The sequence below is a fragment of the Musca autumnalis genome, unplaced genomic scaffold, assembly GCF_047663935.1.
Source record: "Musca autumnalis isolate F117 unplaced genomic scaffold, ASM4766393v1 scaffold_7, whole genome shotgun sequence".
In the NCBI taxonomy this organism is placed as follows: Eukaryota; Metazoa; Arthropoda; class Insecta; order Diptera; family Muscidae; genus Musca; species Musca autumnalis.
Genome location: NW_027412310.1, coordinates 1081217 through 1100386, shown reverse-complemented (window position 1 = coordinate 1100386; position 19170 = coordinate 1081217). Strand labels below are relative to the sequence as shown.

At 37.0% G+C, this 19170-nt stretch overlaps 2 long non-coding RNA genes across 2 annotated transcripts; both read left to right on the top strand.

Annotated features, from left to right (window-relative positions):
- Nucleotides 1-1554: 1554 nt before the first annotated feature.
- On the top strand, nucleotides 1555-12854 carry LOC141388180 (uncharacterized). The gene is made up of 7 exons (XR_012408751.1): nucleotides 1555-1875; nucleotides 1942-2249; nucleotides 2325-2636; nucleotides 2711-2995; nucleotides 3067-3243; nucleotides 12315-12373; nucleotides 12443-12854. It is a non-coding gene; the product is annotated as an uncharacterized lncRNA (long non-coding RNA).
- Nucleotides 12855-13181: 327 nt separating this feature from the next.
- Nucleotides 13182-16524, top strand: LOC141388194 (uncharacterized). Its single transcript, XR_012408754.1, has 3 exons — nucleotides 13182-13444; nucleotides 15985-16043; nucleotides 16113-16524. It is a non-coding gene; the product is annotated as an uncharacterized lncRNA (long non-coding RNA).
- Nucleotides 16525-19170: the final 2646 nt, after the last annotated feature.

Genomic DNA, 19170 nt, shown 5'->3' with positions numbered 1-19170 from the left:
GTATACGAAAATTACTTAATGGTACTCAATTTGTTTTTGGGTGTAGGGACAGTGCTGGAATTTTTATTTTTTGGAGTTAGGGTGTGTATTGGTGTGCAACGTTGATCTCGCTGTTAATGTGTAAGGGTGAGATACGGCTGATCTTTTTTAAAAACGAACTTAAGGGGTACGTACAGTACTAAGATAAAAATAAATATTGATTAAAATTGGTATTAGTGCGACCAAATTTTCAGTGTTTGTCATTTCCATATTATATATTGTTTATTTGTTTTTTTTTATATCCTTTCCGCATACGAAGTAGCGGGCATTTTGCTAGTGAACATATAAAAAGTCAATTTTTTTCCTGGAATTCCTAACACCAGACCGATTAAAAGTGAGCCACTTACTCAGGCTACCAGCTATATACGTATAGGATTTTTTTACTTCGCCAATCTGGCCTCTTTACTCTACATTACACTTCCTAACAGAGCTCTCTTAGTAGTGGTATTATGGACTTTCTAAATGGTCCATAAACACAAAGTTTTAAATTTTCCTACCGTACGACGGAGGTAACCCTACTCTCACACAGTTTCCCTGGCGTTAAAAACCCTAACAATTTAAATCTCTTACTTTCTAAAGCACTAACTACTAACAATTACACTTATACTAAACGTTATATAATATAAAATTACAACACTAATTAATTGTTGAAGTTATGGCGATTTAATTATATTCGTCACTAATAAAAAAAATTATTTCTTTCGTTTCAGAAGGCACTATGATAATAAGGCCGATGCAGGCAGTTTTTAGACAGATGCAAAAATAAACGGTAGGTGTAAAAACCAATTTTACCTTGTTTCACTGGTACTAATGGCCATGTTGTATCTTTTACTTTCAGATTTTTACGTTTGTTTGTTCAACCCAGCATCAAAGATATCGCTCGAGTCTCATGAATATATACGCTTGCGGCCCAGAATACATCATCTGTCATCAACGTCTGCAGTTGGCCACGGAATATGCCGGTAAATAACCGATTTTCTAGTCGGGATTTTGGTCAATTTCCCAATAATACGGCTGACCTCCTCCTTATAGCTATTAGGAGGGGCCAGTATTGTATAGGCGATGTTGTTTCCTTAGTTTTGGCGTTACCTTATAATAAAGGGAAAACCAACATTCAAACACAAAACATTTCTACTTATAAATCCAACACAACTTACAATTTTTAATACGCGCAAACACATACATCCGAACCAACACAACCAGAAAAAAAATTTAACCAAATAAAAATTTGTCGATTTCAAAAACAAATTAATGGCGTTCCACTTTTATTATTTGATTAATGGGGGGACTTTGAATAATTTTAAAAATGGCTTCTTTATGCCACACACCAATAACTTCTAAGCCAATTTCTACGTTATGGCTTTTATATGGCCGCTACAAGCCAAAATTTTTCCCTCTTTTTCTCCAGTTTCCCCATTTTCCGACATTTATCGACTTTCTTTCCTTTACCCTACCCTCTAGATCCCTATAGACCCCAACAGTATTGTATCTTCTAATATAATAGGGGTTGGCAACACTGCGAGTTTAGTGTATGAACCGGCCGTCTCATGTATCCGGTTTTTTCTTTCTCGTTCACCGGCAGCCAGGAGTAACACGCATCGGAGCTTAAATTTACATTTTCTCCAGCCACACGCAACAAAACTTCAGCATTTCCAAAGTAAGTGCTGGAAATGTTGATGTGCGTGGTGGGTATGTGGACATTCCTGCGAAACTCCTCGCGGATAGAGGAAATCTCGTGGCCTGAATGGATAAGTAGGAGTTAACCTCCTAAAACTCATAAAAAAAATTCTCGTGTATTCTGGAAGCTTACGTGTCTCATCGGACGGTAGAAAACAGGTAATTATGCCTAAAGTGAGTTATTTATTGGACATATATCTCTATCTTGATTTAATTTCTTTAAAGCAAAAAAAATTTTACATTATTAAAAATGGGAATTGTGGCCTGTACGCTGTGTGTATGTATCCCAAAATCTTAGCGTGGTTGGTGTCTCAATCTACTCGCATGTAAATGTGTGTGCAACAAAAAAAAACGCGCGTCCCCATTTATTGGACTATTCAATGACTTATTGTCGTCTCATTCATCCCTATGGGATTTAGGCTGTCATTCACTAGAATTTGCACACTCGTTGGCATACAACTGTACGCTGCATTTTCTGCAGCCCCGTTAGTCAAACCTGTCTGCCTTCACCTTTATTTGTTGCCCTCAAAATGGTAAGTTGACTTTTTTCGTTATGTGAGTATACATCTTTCAATTTATAATCTTTATTGTCCACCTGATCTTTTTAGGAATTTGATTTTGACAAATTGTCAACGGCGCAAATGGATTATTATATTTCAATCGTCGTTTAAGCATCAATGGATTTTACAATGAGAGCTTGTGTGTGTTTTTTTTTGCGTCATTCAATGAGGTTTGTACATTCATATTTGTACACACACACATACAGACAACTCGTCACAAACCGGCTGACGACATGGATACACTTGCACTCACACCCTGCTGAACCCAACTGGTTGCAATTAACATTTCTCAGAAGTCGCAATCAATCCTGTATGAAGAGAGCCAAGCAAACTTGTTTGCCGAAAAAACAAAAACAACTGGTAAGTGTGTGCTGTTTATTTACGTTTACAAATTCTTCTCTAACATATAATTATCGTTTTTCTTTTCATTTCAGAATTTTAGTGTGATTCCTTTGCAGTCTATGTTGGTTACCATTTTCGTAAACATACAGGCAGACATTACCCACCCTCCAACACACTGGAATCACCAACAACAACCTGAATGAAGGCTGTTTGAAAACAGACAGGTAGCAATTCCCACAATGATGTCGTTCTGGTTATCTATCGTTTGGAACGACTTATGGTTATCATGGATTACCTGTGCCACCATATTTATCTTCCTTCTGTGAAACGGGCAGAATTTTTATGCGGTTTTTGTGAAAATGTGTGGAAGCAACCAGGTAATGTATTTAGCTTGTGTGTGCCAAATGGACAACAATTCTAATTGGATTTTTCTTTTGTTTCATTTCAGTGTTTTTCTTGCCTGGTGGTAAACCAAACAAATGAACTGCTTGTGTACAATATTGCGGAATACCGGACAACATGCAAGCACATAATTCATCCCTTCACTCTCTGATGATTTACTACTCAACTTTTATGAAATTAACATTTGTGGAAGACATCAACTAAAAAAGGATTCTATTTGTAGGTGAGTTTTGTTGCCAATAACATCCTTTTGTGAATATTATTATTTCAGTGTGTAAAATTTCTACATGAAAAGATTGAAAACACATGAGTGCTGTGCAATAGTTTTTGTTTTTTGTTGAGTGAATGCTTTAAGCAAAAAAAAAAAATTAAATTAAGACACATACATATTGGTTAAGAAAACAATAACGATCATTGCTTTTGGTATATCCGAGTGTGGACGAATAATACAAATAATTAAAATCAAAATATCGGTACGGTGTCATATTAATAATGAAAATACTTTTCTCTTCGCTTACAAATAATAATAATCATTTGCTGCGAAATACCAACAGACTGTTTAAATTTTGTTTTGATGTGCGCGATTTGGTTTTATTAAGTGATTATGTACCTGATACAGTACATTTGGAATATTTTGTTTGCGACCACAGGCATTGGTGGATGCCTGCCATAGTGATTGTGTGTGCCGCGAAAACATACCTTCATGTTTTACCTAAACAAAACAAAATGCATTTACTATATTCCGCTGGTTCAGTGAACACCAGCTGTCTATTTGAAATTATAAAAATATATTGCACAGTGAGTGAGTGTGTTCCTATGTTTTCATGCAGAAATGTTTACACAATTTATATTGTGAGTACTAACAAGAAGGTGAATCATTAGTTAGGATGTAAAAACATATTCTATTTATTCTCAATATATTTTCGAACAGAACATATCAACATTTTGAAGAAATAAAGAAATATGAATAATGACAACAAATATAACTAAAGATCGAAAGAATTATTTCCAATTGTTCTATTGGTGCGAGAATTACCTAATAATTAAAAAACAAAAATTAAAGCAATTATGTTGGCCTCATTCTCATTTGTTTATTTGGAAAATAGGTACAAAATTAATGCGGCTTATCAACAGTGAATAACTTTTTGGAATGTATCGTCTGCATTCCAGTGTAACATATTTGTTTACGGCAGAAATTGTTTAATCCTTTTTATGTGCCTTGATGTGTTTTCTATTTCCACCAACATGTGGAAACAAAAAAAAAAATACTGGTTTTGTGTTCTTGTGAGTTTCGCTTGTGGGGGCGAATCAACGAAAAACAAACTCAAAGAAGGAATTTGTGAGAAAGAGAATATATAGCTTTCTTAGTGGGTGGTAAAATATGCTGCAGAAAAAATATGTGATATTCAATTCTATATTGGATGAGGTATACTTCTGTGAATGATTTCAGGTAGGCTAGTAAGTTAGAGAATTTGTGTGGTGTCAAATAGATAGAATGTGGTTTAGTGTTAACTGGTGGGTGATAGCAAAGTTGTGAGTTTTACCTAGAGGTGCAGTACTGAAAGGTTATTGGCGGCGAATGGTAGTTTCTCCGCAGGTTATAAAATAGTTTGTATTTGGTTTTTATGAACATGATTTGGGGTGAATATGGATATTGCCTGGGAAACAAATATGCAACATTGGTGAACATAAAGTATATAAGCACTATTTGGGGCGATGGGTGTGTGTGGAATAAATTAATCTATGGCTTCTTGTTTGTATTTTTCTTGGAATGGACTTGATTTATGCACTTATTCGGTACCTATTGTGTGATACAGTTGCAAGGGATTATTATGTTGTTATATATATTTTTTCTGCGGACTATCCTCGCGACTATTGATATAGATGCAACTTGTTATGAGTCAACTACCTGCATGTTTCCTATGCAGACGAAATCGTCTTAAACTATCCACTACGTATTTTCCCTTTTATAAAATAAATGTTAACGATTTGAAAAAAAAACAAGGCTATTGGAATTTATCATTGACCTGAGCATGGTGGGCTGTTGTTGCTTGGGTGCGAGGGGTTTCTGATTTTATGACTATCACAGATGCTTCGAGATTAGTCGGTGTCCTTTTCTCGTTCTTAATTGCAGATCATGCAACAATCTCATCAGACCTTATCTACCAAGAGACTTCCTTATGCATTTAGAGATTAAGTTTATGTTGTTGGAATTTATTACGGTTACGTATATACATCCCTTTACGGACCCAACGTGGGGAACTCCCACACCCTGGACTCTCAAAAGCCGGGTATCAAGGATCTTTCTTAGCCTAGTCAATATAAAAAGGTAATAAATGTCAATAATTCTTAATAATAATCAAATGCAAAAGGCAAAAAAAAAAAATGGACGCTCACAGACATACATTTTTTTTAAACCTAAATTGCACTCGTATTACTATATCACCAAAATTATTGCACTAGTTACTTTTTCATATGTTGGCATCGAAATTTTTTTTTTCAATTATTACCCCTGTAGGGATTTTTGTCCTCCGGCGTTCTCTTAGTGAAAGATATAAAATATATAAAAAACAATAACTGGTAATAATAATTAGCTGCAAAAAGGCAAAATAAAAAATGGACGTTCACAAACATACATTTTTTCTTAAACCTATATTGCACCTACATTACTAAATCACAGAATTATTGCACTCGTTACACTTTTATATCTTTAGTGTGGAAATTTCCCAACGGTCTACCCTGTAGTGTTTCTAGCTCGTACATGTTGTTGCCGATTGGCCGGACAATCCTACATTTGAGAAACTTTTTAGAAAATTCCGCATTTATGTTATTTTTGAAATCAGACAGGACGTGATTTCGCCTAAAGACTTCTTGTCCCGGGAGAAAATTCACTCGGCGTGCTCTCTGGTTATACCTTTTGGCGCTGTTTTCGTAAGCCTGGTGCATGTTGTTCCTTATCTTTTCTCGCATAATTTCTAACTTATCATTTTTACTTAGCTGCTGAATTTGGTGGTCAGTTAGGGATTTTAACCTTTTCGCTAGTTTATAATCTGTGCCACTGGTAAACATATTGTACCCAAATAGGGCAAAGAAGGGGTTTACTCCCGTGGCGGAGTGCACAGCGGTTCGCAGAGCCTGCTCTATTTCCGGTAAAAATAAGTCCCAATTACGGTGGTCGCTTTCAACATAGGTTCTTATTGCCGCGAGTACGGATTGATGTACCCGCTCAGACGCGTTAGACTGGGGGGCGTAGTATGCAGTTGTTAGATGTTGTATTTTATAGTTTTCAATCATTTCTTTGAATGTCTTTGATACGAACTGCTTCCCGTTGTCGCTATGGAGGGTCTCCGGGACACCAAAAATGTGAAATATTTGGTTCTCTAGGAACTGGACAACGTTCTGAGCGGTTGCCTCTTTCATAGGCTTCAAAAAGGTAAATTTGGAGAAATGATCCACCACAATAAAAATGTACGCATTGCCCTTTTTGGATCGTGGATACTTTCCGAGGAAATCCACGTACAATTTTTGGAAAGGTCTTTCGGTAATAACTTCGCAGCCTATTGTAGGGTTCAGGTGTTGGTTTGATAACTTCGTTTCTTTACAAGTGTCGCAATTTCTTACATACTGCCTGACTTGGGAGGACATTTTAGGCCAGTAGTAGAATGTTCTTAATCGGGTTAGTGTTTTATTTACGCCTTCATGGACGGTATTGTTGTAGTTGTGGGCCTTCTCTATCAGGACATAAGTTATATCGGTTGGAATCCATAACTTCCATTCGAATTCAACCACATCTAGATCTACCTTCGGCATTCGTTTATAAACTTTATCCCCCTCTACTCTCAAGTCTGGCAAAGCTTCTTTATTTTTGAGTATAGTCTCTCGGAGATCTACATACTCTTCGCTTTCGAAGGCAGTTGTTTCAAAATCCAATAATTCATTATCCGTATTTATTTCATCTACAACCAAACTGGAATCAGTAGGCATTCGGGATAAGGTGTCGGCCACCACATTTTCAGATCCCTTTCGATGTTCGATCGAGAAATTGTTGGTCTGTAGTTGTAAGGACCAACGTGCCAGTCTACCACTTAAATCTTTGAGGGACATTAGCCATTTTAGGCTCGCGTGGTCCGTTATGATGGTAAATTTCATAAGCTCTATGTATGGCCGGAATCTTTTCACCGCTAAAACCGCTGCTAGGCATTCCTTTTCCGTTACCGTGTAGTTCCTTTGGCAGGGATTTAACTTTTGCGAAAAGAATGCAATAGGATTTTCTTCGCCAACGTCATTTTTCTGGAATAATACAGCACCTATCCCGTACTCAGATGCGTCGCATTGTACATAAAATTCTTTTCGGAAGTCGGGGTGCCTGAGGACGGGTGCTGACGTCAGAGCTTGCTTGAGGGTTTCAAAGGATTCTGTGCCATCGGCGTCATTTTGAATTTCTGTCCTTTCCTGAGGGTATCGGTCAAAGCCGCTGATATGGAGGCAAAATCTCGGATGAATCTCAGGGATTTTTAGTATAGCGTTGAGTTTCTCTGGATCTGTTTTGAGGCAGCCATTTCCAATTATAAATCCTAAATATCTTAGCTCCTTGAAACAGAATAGCGATTTTTTTAAACCGATTGTCAGGTTTGCTTTTTGAAGACATTCGGCGACTTCTCTCAGTAATTTAATATGGGTCTCGAAATTGTTTGCAATGATTAGTAAGTCGTCTAGATAAATAAATACATTTGACTTCAGTCTCCCCGGTATCACCTTATCCATTAACCTGCAGAGTCTTTGAGCCGCGTTACATAGACCAAACGGCATTACCCGGAATTGATATAGCGGTCGACCTGGAACAGTAAAGGTAGTATATGGTTTTGATTCCTCCTCTAGTTCAATCTGCCAGAAGGCATGTTTCAGGTCGACGCTACTTATATAATGGGTTTGGTCTATGCGGCTCAAGATACCATCTATGTTCTGCAGGGGATAAGCGTCTTTGACGGTCAAAGCATTCAGTTTTCTTGCGTCTAAGCAAAATCTATTTTTCCTGGTTTTCTAACGACTGTCGTACGATTGCTCCACGCCGAGTCACTTTCTTCAATGACGTTTAGAGCAATCATATTATCTATTTCCTTATAAACAATTTCTTGGACCGCAGGTGAGAGAGGGTAATGCCTATCCTTCACTGGATTCGCACCTTCTACCAATTTTATGGAGTGTTTTTCTAGCTTTGTGCACCCCAACCCTTTCTCTTCGAAGGTAGGAAAACTTTTTATAACTTCATTCAATTTTGATTGTTGATCTTCAGTTAGGATATGCATGTTTTCATTGTCAGAATCACTATGTATTTTCTTTTGTAAATCTATGTCGATTTGTTCCGTAGGAAAGATTTGTGGGGCTATCTCATACATTTTCCAAAAATCTGTCCCCAAATATAAGTCCTGCTCTAAATCGGGACAGAGATATAAAGTCATTTTATGGATTTTATTGTTGTATTCCACATCGATCATTATTTTTCCTAGAATTCGATGCATCTGTCCAGAAGCTGTGCTGACGTTTGAAATATAGGGGGCGATTTCTAAACCTAATTCTTCAACAATCTCACGACAGTGTCTCCCTAATATGCTGACGGTAGCCCCAGAATCTAGAAGACCCTTTATGGCTTTCCCTCCGATGCTCACGGTCACATACGGTCTTGGATCTTTACCACGTTGGAATTTTGATATAGCTTCTGCCACTGATTTTTTTGATATCTTGTGTTCTTTTTGTTTTTCTCTTAATTTTAATATTTTTTTAATGTTCTTGATTTGCATAGTTGGTTTTTCATTGTCATTCAGACAGGTTCCTAGTGATTCGTTAGTATCAGGAATTTTTTCTCCGAAAATTCTAGCTTTTGCTTTTCGGTAGTTTTCTTCTCTGATATTTAACGGTAAATAATGACGTATTTTTGGAAATTCCTGTTCTTTGTTTTTGGTCTCTATTAAGTTGTTTGGGGATTCGAATTGGCGGGTTGTTCGGTGGAACGATGGTTCCCCGCTGCAACCATGTTCGCCCTCGCGTTTCCCGTTCTACAATCAGCACACTTCGGGGTGATTGTGTTCGGTTTTCCACATTTGAAACAAAACCTGTTTCTTTGGGAAGCGGTACAGTCCCTAAAACCATGCCAGGGGTTTGACAGTTCCAACATATTATTAAAGTATTCATGGCGGATACATCGTTTACTTCGTCACTTTCCTCAAAGACGGGGATACTGTCTATTTTATCTTCTTCTTGGATAGAGTTGATTTTGAAGGGTTTGTTACCGGATGGGTGTAGTGTTGGGGCTTTCTCTCTGCGGAAAAACGTACGTTCAATTTCTAGGCATTCTATCCTAAGCTGTTCGAGAGATCCGACTGGCATGGAATATACTGGAAATATTTTTCTGTAAGTTTTTCTTTACCAGAGAAATCATTTCGAATTCTGCCACCGACTTTTCCAGTCTTGACCTCTTTAAATTGATGTCTTGGAAGAAGGCATCGATTGATTCCCCTGGTTGTTGCTTTCTTTCCAGTAGGTCTCGCATCTGTTCGAAACAGGTTCTTCTGACTTTGAATCTCTATAATAAGCCGTGTTTTAAATACTCCCAATCGCCAATGTTTTCATTTTTTTGTTGCAACCAGAACCAGTCATGTGCAGGACCTGATAATAAGAGATGGAATTCGTTCAGAATTTCCCCCCATGACAACATATAATGGCTTTGGAAGTACTCCAATCGGTAAACAAAATCTTCCACAGAGAGGCTATTTGGTATACCCGAAAAATTTAGGCCAAACTTTTCTACTCTAATCCCTTGACCCGAAGCATTCATATAGGATGGTATGATGGAATTCCCCTGATTCCTGTTTAAGTTACTTTCCCTATTTGACGGAGGGGTTGGGTTATGGTTAAAAAGCGATTGCGCTGTAGAATTTTGAGGAGGACCCCTACGTTCATCTATTGATAGTTTTGATACCGCATCACTCAGTTTATTTATTACGCTGTACACTCTTTCCAATTCTTGGGCCACGCTTTGTTGCACCATATTTTGCATATTTGCTTGGGCGTGATTCAGGCTTTGTTGAACTAAGCCTCGGACTAAGTTGTCAACTTCAACTGGGTGATTACCTGGATTGGGTTGATTCGTAGTTTGCTGAATATGAATTTGATGGTTAATAGGGTTTGTCTGATTTGTTGTTGTCGGAATATTAACTTGATGATTAATAGGATTAGTCTGATTTGTGGTTGGTGGGAAATTTTATGCCATTTGGGCAGCAGCGCTAGTGCTGGGATTGGTGTTAATTATGGTCCCAGAAAGGTCCCTAATTGAAGGGTCGTTATTAGCTTTAGCTTTTCCCATTTTTGACTCTGTCGGGGTTTTCTTCTGTTTTGGCACAGGGGACGAAATAGAAGTCCTGCTCAGATCAAAAACCAAGGAGCGATTTCTTTTACTTCTATTTCTTCTATTTGCGGCTTTGGCGCTCATGAGAAGTTTAATATTTGATTTTAAAGTTTATAAGTGGTTCTTTGTTTTTGTTTTTTTCTTGATATGCAAAAATTATTAGAGTTCTTTGATCTTTTACTAATCAACGAGGGCTACAACAATATAGTAATACACAAGATTGGTTAGGTAAATATTAGTCTATGCTAAATCGATTAAAAATATGGTATCAGTTATTAATTTAAAAATCATTAGGTATAGTTTACACAAAAATTAGTTTTTCACTTCAATACAAATAACACATATGAGAGGATTTTGAATGTTTTTTCAGCTGCTAGTATGGTTTAAGTGCGTGGTTTCGCTTTTGATAGAACCATTTTTTGTCTAGGTGTCCTTTGATGGCGGTCATGGCGCATTGATAGATGACATTTAAACGCTACATTTAGGAACATTGAATCATTAAGGATGTCACAAGACATTTAATTCGTTTGTCGAAATAAAAGATCACTTGCTAAGGGTACTCTCATACAGTACAGTCTTTGACAGCTATAGTCAAAGCAGATACTGCACTTTCGCCTTTTTCTATCCCTAGCCTATGGTTACTCTACAAAATAAACAAAACACACGGAAACATAAAAAAACACAGGTCATGAAACAATACAATCTTTGTTACAATTAACGAACAAGAGCTATTGAACTAGACCCTTTTGTATGGACTAAAATATCCTACTCTCCTAATTATCTAAACTATATATTGCACTTTAATCACAGATTTGTTTCAAATATGTGGATATAATATTAGTTAGCTATTAGGAAAGGCGATATTCCAGTTTAAGCTATTACACCCTATTGTCTATTGTTCGGTGTTTCGGTGTTATTACACAGTATATTTTCATGTCCTCGCCACTTTTGTTTTTGGCGCTGAAGTTTTGAGCAGAAATCGTGCTGGTGTTGTATTGCACTTGACATTTAGGGACGATAGGACAAAAATGTTTTAGAATTTGGGCGCCATATCGTTATGAACCAGCCTAAAGCGGCCTTCTGGTGGCGATCTGACTTGCTCAGTCGTGGCATCATCATCAGGGGGTTCTCAACCCTTTCAACCAAACGACCTAGGGGTCTAACAACGGAAAAAGTAATGAAAGGACAAACACAATAAAAAAACAACAACACACCATACACACATGACCGGGGAACTTGGTGACTAGTGTTCCCACACTCAGCCCTCCCAACCTTGACCCTTTTGTCCTTTAAATCAATATTATTAAAGGGCCCCATACTCCACGAACACTTACCTCACTAGCAACTTACATTCGAGACTCCTCTCTCTCTTACAAAAAAAATTTAGCAAATCATATTCTTATGACAAACATTCAAACATAGAAAGGATTTATTAACATATTTTTAAATCTTACTACTATGAACATATAAAAAGTCAATTTTTTTCCTGGAATTCCTAACACCAGACCGATTAAAAGTGAGCCACTTACTCAGGCTACCAGCTATATACGTATAGGATTTTTTTTACTTCGCCAATCTGGCCTCTTTACTCTACATTACACTTCCTAACAGAGCTCTCTTAGTAGTGGTATTATGGACTTTCTAAATGGTCCATAAACACAAAGTTTTAAATTTTCCTACCGTACGACGGAGGTAACCCTACTCTCACACAGTTTCCCTGGCGTTAAAAACCCTAACAATTTAAATCTCTTACTTTCTAAAGCACTAACCACTGACAATTACACTTATACTAAACGTTATATAATATAAAATTACAACACTAATTAATTGTTGAAGTTATGGTGATTTAATTATATTCGTCACTAATAAAAAAATTATTTCTTTCGTTTCAGAAGGCACTATGATAATAAGGCCGATGCAGGCAGTTTTTAGACAGATGCAAAAATAAACGGTAGGTGTAAAAACCAATTTTACCTTGTTTCACTGGTACTAATGGCCATGTTATATCTTTTACTTTCAGATTTTTACGTTTGTTTGTTCAACCCAGCATCAAAGATATCGCTCGAGTCTCATGAATATATACGCTTGCGGCCCAGAATACATCATCTGTCATCAACGTCTGCAGTTGGCCACGGAATATGCCAATTATTTACCCGATTTTCTAGTCGGGATTTTGGTCAATTTCCCAATAATACGGCTGACCTCCTCCTTATAGCTATTAGGAGGGGCCAGTATTGTATAGGCGATGTTGTTTCCTTAGTTTTGGCGTTACCTTATAATAAAGGGAAAACCAACATTCAAACACAAAACATTTCTACTTATAAATCCAACACAACTTACAATTTTTAATACGCGCAAACACATACATCCGAACCAACACAACCAGAAAAAAAAATTTAACCAAATAAAAATTTGTCGATTTCAAAAACAAATTAATGGCGTTCCACTTTAATTATTTGATTAATGGGGGGACTTTGAATAATTTTAAAAATGGCTTCTTTATGCCACACACCAATAACTTCTAAGCCAATTTTTCCCCGTTATGGCTTTTATATGGCCGCTACAAGCCAAAATTTTTCCCTTTTTTTCTCGAGTTTCCCCATTTTCCGACATTTATCGACTTTCTTTCCTTTACCCTACCCTCTAGATCCCTATAGACCCCAACAGTGTTGTATCTTCTAAGATAATAGGGGTTGGCAACACTGCGAGTTTAGTGTATGAACCGGCCGTCTCATGTATCCGGTTTTTTCTTTCTCGTTCACCGGCAGCCAGGAGTAACACGCATCGGAGCTTAAATTTACATTTTCTCCAGCCCCACGCAACAAAACTTCAGCATTTCCAAAGTTAGTGCTGGAAATGTTGATGTGCGTGGTGGGTATGTGGACATTCCTGCGAAACTCCTCGCGGATAAAGGAAATCTCGTGGCCTGAATGGATAAGTAGGAGTTAACCCCCTAAAACTCATAAAAAAAATTCTCGTGTATTCTGGAAGCTTACGTGTCTCATCGGATGGTAGAAAACAGGTAATTATGCCTAAAGTGAGTTATTTATTGGACATACATCTCTATCTTGATTTAATTTCTTTAAAGCAAAAAAAATTGTACATTATTAAAAATGGGAATTGTGGCCTGTAGCGTGGTTGGTGTCTCAATCTACGCGCATGTAAATGTGTGTGCAACAAAAAAAAACGCGCGTCCCCATTTATTGGACTATTCAATGACTTATTGTCGTCTCATTCTTCCCTATGGGATTTAGGCTGTCATTCACTAGAATTTGCACACTCGTTGGCTATGCATACAACTGTATCACACAATAGGTACCGAAAAAGGGTCAAGGTTGGGAGGGCTGAGTGTGGGAACACTAGTCACCAAGTTCCCCGGTCATGTGTGTATGGTGTGTTGTTGTTTTTTTTTATTGTGTTTGTCCTGTCATTACTTTTTCCGTTGTTAGACCCCTAGGTCGTTTGGTGGAAAGGGTTGAGAACCCCCTGATGATGATGCCACGACTGAGCAAGTCAGATCGCCACCAGAAGGCCGCTTTAGGCTGGTTCATAACAATGTTCTGAAGAATTGTTGATAACTTTATTTGGAAGATTTGAAGGGTCGTTATTAGCTTTAGCTTTTCCCATTTTTGACTCTGTCGGGGTTTTCTTCTGTTTTGGCACAGGGGACGAAATAGAAGTCCTGCTCAGATCAAAAACCAAGGAGCGATTTCTTTTACTTCTATTTCTTCTATTTGCGGCTTTGGCGCTCATGAGAAGTTTAATATTTGATTTTAAAGTTTATAAGTGGTTCTTTGTTTTTGTTTTTTTCTTGATATGCAAAAATTATTAGAGTTCTTTGATCTTTTACTAATCAACGAGGGCTACAACAATATAGTAATACACAAGATTGGTTAGGTAAATATTAGTCTATGCTAAATCGATTAAAAATATGGTATCAGTTATTAATTTAAAAATCATTAGGTATAGTTTACACAAAAATTAGTTTTTCACTTCAATACAAATAACACATATGAGAGGATTTTGAATGTTTTTTCAGCTGCTAGTATGGTTTAAGTGCGTGGTTTCGCTTTTGATAGAACCATTTTTTTGTCTAGGTGTCCTTTGATGGCGGTCATGGCGCATTGATAGATGACATTTAAACGCTACATTTAGGAACATTGAATCATTAAGGGATGTCACAAGACATTTAATTCGTTTGTCGATATAAAAGATCACTTGCTAAGGGTACTCTCATACAGTACAGTCTTTGACAGCTATAGTCAAAGCAGATACTGCACTTTCGCCTTTTTCTATCCCTAGTCTATGGTTACTCTACAAAATAAACAAAACACACGGAAACATAAAAAAACACAGGTCATGAAACAATACAATCTTTGTTACAATTAACGAACAAGAGCTATTGAACTAGACCCTTTTGTATGGACTAAAATATCCTACTCTCCTAATTATCTAAACTATATATTGCACTTTAATCACAGATTTGTTTCAAATATGTGGATACAATATTAGTTAGCTATTAGGAAAGGCGATATTCCAGTTTAAGCTATTACACCCTATTGTCTATTGTTCTGTGTTTCGGTGTTATTACACAGTATATTTTCATGTCCTCGCCACTTTTGTTTTTGGCGCTGAAGTTTTGCGCAGAAATCGTGCTGGTGTTGTATTGCACTTGACATTTAGGGACGATAGGACAAAAATGTTTTAGAATTTGGGCGCCATATCGTTATGAACCAGCCTAAAGCGGCCTTCTGGTGGCGATCTGACTTGCTCAGTCGTGGCATCATCATCAGGGGGGTTCTCAACCCTTTCAACCAAACGACCTAGGGGTCTAACAACGGAAAAAGTAATGAAAGGACAAACACAATAAAAAAACAACAACACACCATACACACATGACCGGGGAACTTGGTGACTAGTGTTCCCACACTCAGCCCTCCCAACCTTGACCCTTTTGTCCTTTAAATCAATATTATTAAAGGGCCCCATACTCCACGAACACTTACCTCACTAGCAACTTACATTCGAGACTCCTCTCTCTTACAAAAAAAATTTAGCAAATCATATTCTTATGACAAACATTCAAACATAGAAAGAATTTATTAACATATTTTTAAATCTTACTACTATGAACATATAAAAAGTCAATTTTTTTCCTGGAATTCCTAACACCAGACCGATTAAAAGTGAGCCACTTACTCAGGCTACCAGCTATATACGTATAGGATTTTTTTTACTTCGCCAATCTGGCCTCTTTACTCTACATTACACTTCCTAACAGAGCTCTCTTAGTAGTGGTATTATGGACTTTCTAAATGGTCCATAAACACAAAGTTTTAAATTTTCCTACCGTACGACGGAGGTAACCCTACTCTCACACAGTTTCCCTGGCGTTAAAAACCCTAACAATTTAAATCTCTTACTTTCTAAAGCACTAACTACTGACAATTACACTTATACTAAACGTTATATAATATAAAATTACAACACTAATTAATTGTTGAAGTTATGGTGATTTAATTATATTCGTCACTAATAAAAAAATTATTTCTTTCGTTTCAGAAGGCACTATGATAATAAGGCCGATGCAGGCAGTTTTTAGACAGATGCAAAAATAAACGGTAGGTGTAAAAACCAATTTTACCTTGTTTCACTGGTACTAATGGCCATGTTATATCTTTTACTTTCAGATTTTTACGTTTGTTTGTTCAACCCAGCATCAAAGATATCGCTCGAGTCTCATGAATATATACGCTTGCGGCCCAGAATACATCATCTGTCATCAACGTCTGCAGTTGGCCACGGAATATGCCAATTATTTACCCGATTTTCTAGTCGGGATTTTGGTCAATTTCCCAATAATACGGCTGACCTCCTCCTTATAGCTATTAGGAGGGGCCAGTATTGTATAGGCGATGTTGTTTCCTTAGTTTTGGCGTTACCTTACAATAAAGGGAAAAGCAACATTCAAACACAAAACATTTCTACTTATAAATCCAACACAACTTACAATTTTTAATACGCGCAAACACATACATCCGAACCAACACAACCAGAAAAAAAAATTTAACCAAATAAAAATTTGTCGATTTCAAAAACAAATTAATGGCGTTCCACTTTTATTATTTGATTAATGGGGGGACTTTGAATAATTTTAAAAATGGCTTCTTTATGCCACACACCAATAACTTCTAAGCCAATTTTTCCCCGTTATGGCTTTTATATGGCCGCTACAAGCCAAAATTTTTCCCTTTTTTTCTCGAGTTTCCCCATTTTCCGACATTTATCGACTTTCTTTCCTTTACCCTACCCTCTAGATCCCTATAGACCCCAACAGTGTTGTATCTTCTAATATAATAGGGGTTGGCAACACTGCGAGTTTAGTGTATGAACCGGCCGTCTCATGTATCCGGTTTTTTCTTTCTCGTTCACCGGCAGCCAGGAGTAACACGCATCGGAGCTTAAATTTACATTTTCTCCAGCCCCACGCAACAAAACTTCAGCATTTCCAAAGTTAGTGCTGGAAATGTCGATGTGCGTGGTGGGTATGTGGACATTCCTGCGAAACTCCTCGCGGATAAAGGAAATCTCGTGGCCTGAATGGATAAGTAGGAGTTAACCCCCTAAAACTCATAAAAAAAATTCTCGTGTATTCTGGAAGCTTACGTGTCTCATCGGATGGTAGAAAACAGGTAATTATGCCTAAAGTGAGTTATTTATTGGACATACATCTCTATCTTGATTTAATTTCTTTAAAGCAAAAAAAAAAAATTGTACATTATTAAAAATGGGAATTGTGGCCTGTAGCGTGGTTGGTGTCTCAATCTACGCGCATGTAAATGTGTGTGCAACAAAAAAAACGCGCGTCCCCATTTATTGGACTATTCAATGACTTATTGTCGTCTCATTCTTCCCTATGGGATTTAGGCTGTCATTCACTAGAATTTGCACACTCGTTGGCTATGCATACAACTGTATCACACAATAGGTACCGAAAAAGGGTCAAGGTTGGGAGGGCTGAGTGTGGGAACACTAGTCACCAAGTTCCCCGGTCATGTGTGTATGGTGTGTTGTTGTTTTTTTTATTGTGTTTGTCCTGTCATTACTTTTTCCGTTGTTAGACCCCTAGGTCGTTTGGTGGAAAGGGATGAGAACCCCCTGATGATGATGCCACGACTGAGCAAGTCAGATCGCCACCAGAAGGCCGCTTTAGGCTGGTTCATAACAATGTTCTGAAGAATTGTTGATAACTTTATTTGGAAGATTTATGCAAAAGGTTACTTGGCTCAACTCCCAATATTTGTTTTTTTATTGTGTTTGTCCTGTCATTACTTTTTCCGTTGTTAGACCCCTAGGTCGTTTGGTGGAAAGGGTTGAGAACCCCCTGATGATGATGCCACGACTGAGCAAGTCAGATCGCCACCAGAAGGCCGCTTTAGGCTGGTTCATAACAATGTTCTGAAGAATTGTTGATAACTTTATTTGGAAGATTTATGCAAAAGGTTACTTGGCTCAAATCCCAATATTTTAGACGATACTGACCAGAATTTCAGCAATTATGTAAATTTTTTTATATTTTATAGGTTTTGATGCCCTAGATGGAGTTTTTATTATGTGGCCGGTTCAAAAGATAAGTTCTACAAGTTTAGGGCAACAATATTGCTAAATACACCAATGCCAAGTTCCTATTCGTTTCTGAGATAAAGACCTAATAAATGCAAAAAAGTGTAGCTTTAGCCCGGGTTAGATGAGGCCATAAAATCCGAACTAGATCTGACAGGACAAAACCCTACTAGGATTTTTGTAGTCTCAATATGTACTTTCAAAAATGCATACTAGAAGTTGTTTGCATTTTCAGTGTTGGATAGTGTTATCTAAAAGTATTTCATTATTTGTTAATAATAAGCTTTCACACTTTTCAGTGGCTCCAAAACATAGTTTTCGAAAATTTGAGTACTTAAACGCGGTATTAAGAGCGTCCAATCGGTGTCACTTCCAAAAGTTAACGAAGCTATTTTTATTCCTCTAAACTCGTCCGTTGACCTAACTAAATCATTTTCTTTGTCCGTCAGTATATTTCTTGTTAGTATGCCCAATCTTTTCGTCAAAATTACGTCCTTTATGGTATCAATGAACTGTAATAAGGAATTTATGTCATTATGATTTTGAAATACGATTTTCATATAATGGAAGTTGTCTTTTATCTGAGTATTGAGGATAAGATTTTTTATATTACTCTTTATATATCTTTGTTGGTTCTCTATATTCTGCTTTAGATTCTCTATTTGAGCTTGTAGTTCTTTATTGATACTAACTTGTTTATTGTTTTCGTCAATTAAATTTAATGTGTCCGTATTCAAGTTTCTTAAGGATTCCATTATTTGTTGCCTATGTTCTTCGTCCATTGTTCCCGAAATAATTTTCAATGTACTTCCCATAATATTTATTAGTCCTCTTTTTTCTCTTTTCTTATGTAATATTGATTTAAATTTCATGTCCAATTCTTTAAAGGCCTTGACAATGTTTTATAAAAACTATCGTTTATGGAGTTACTTGGCAACGTTTTATACAATAAATTAACATTTTCCTCAACTGTAAGTTTAGCTACTTCTAATTGATATAATGGTCTATTAGCTTCTTCTCTCCAACCTATCCTTCATTTTTGTCAAAATAAACAAATTCTAATTTCGCCATCGCATAGGATAGGAATATGAGGGCCAGTGTCAGTTTCATTTCTACAAATATAAC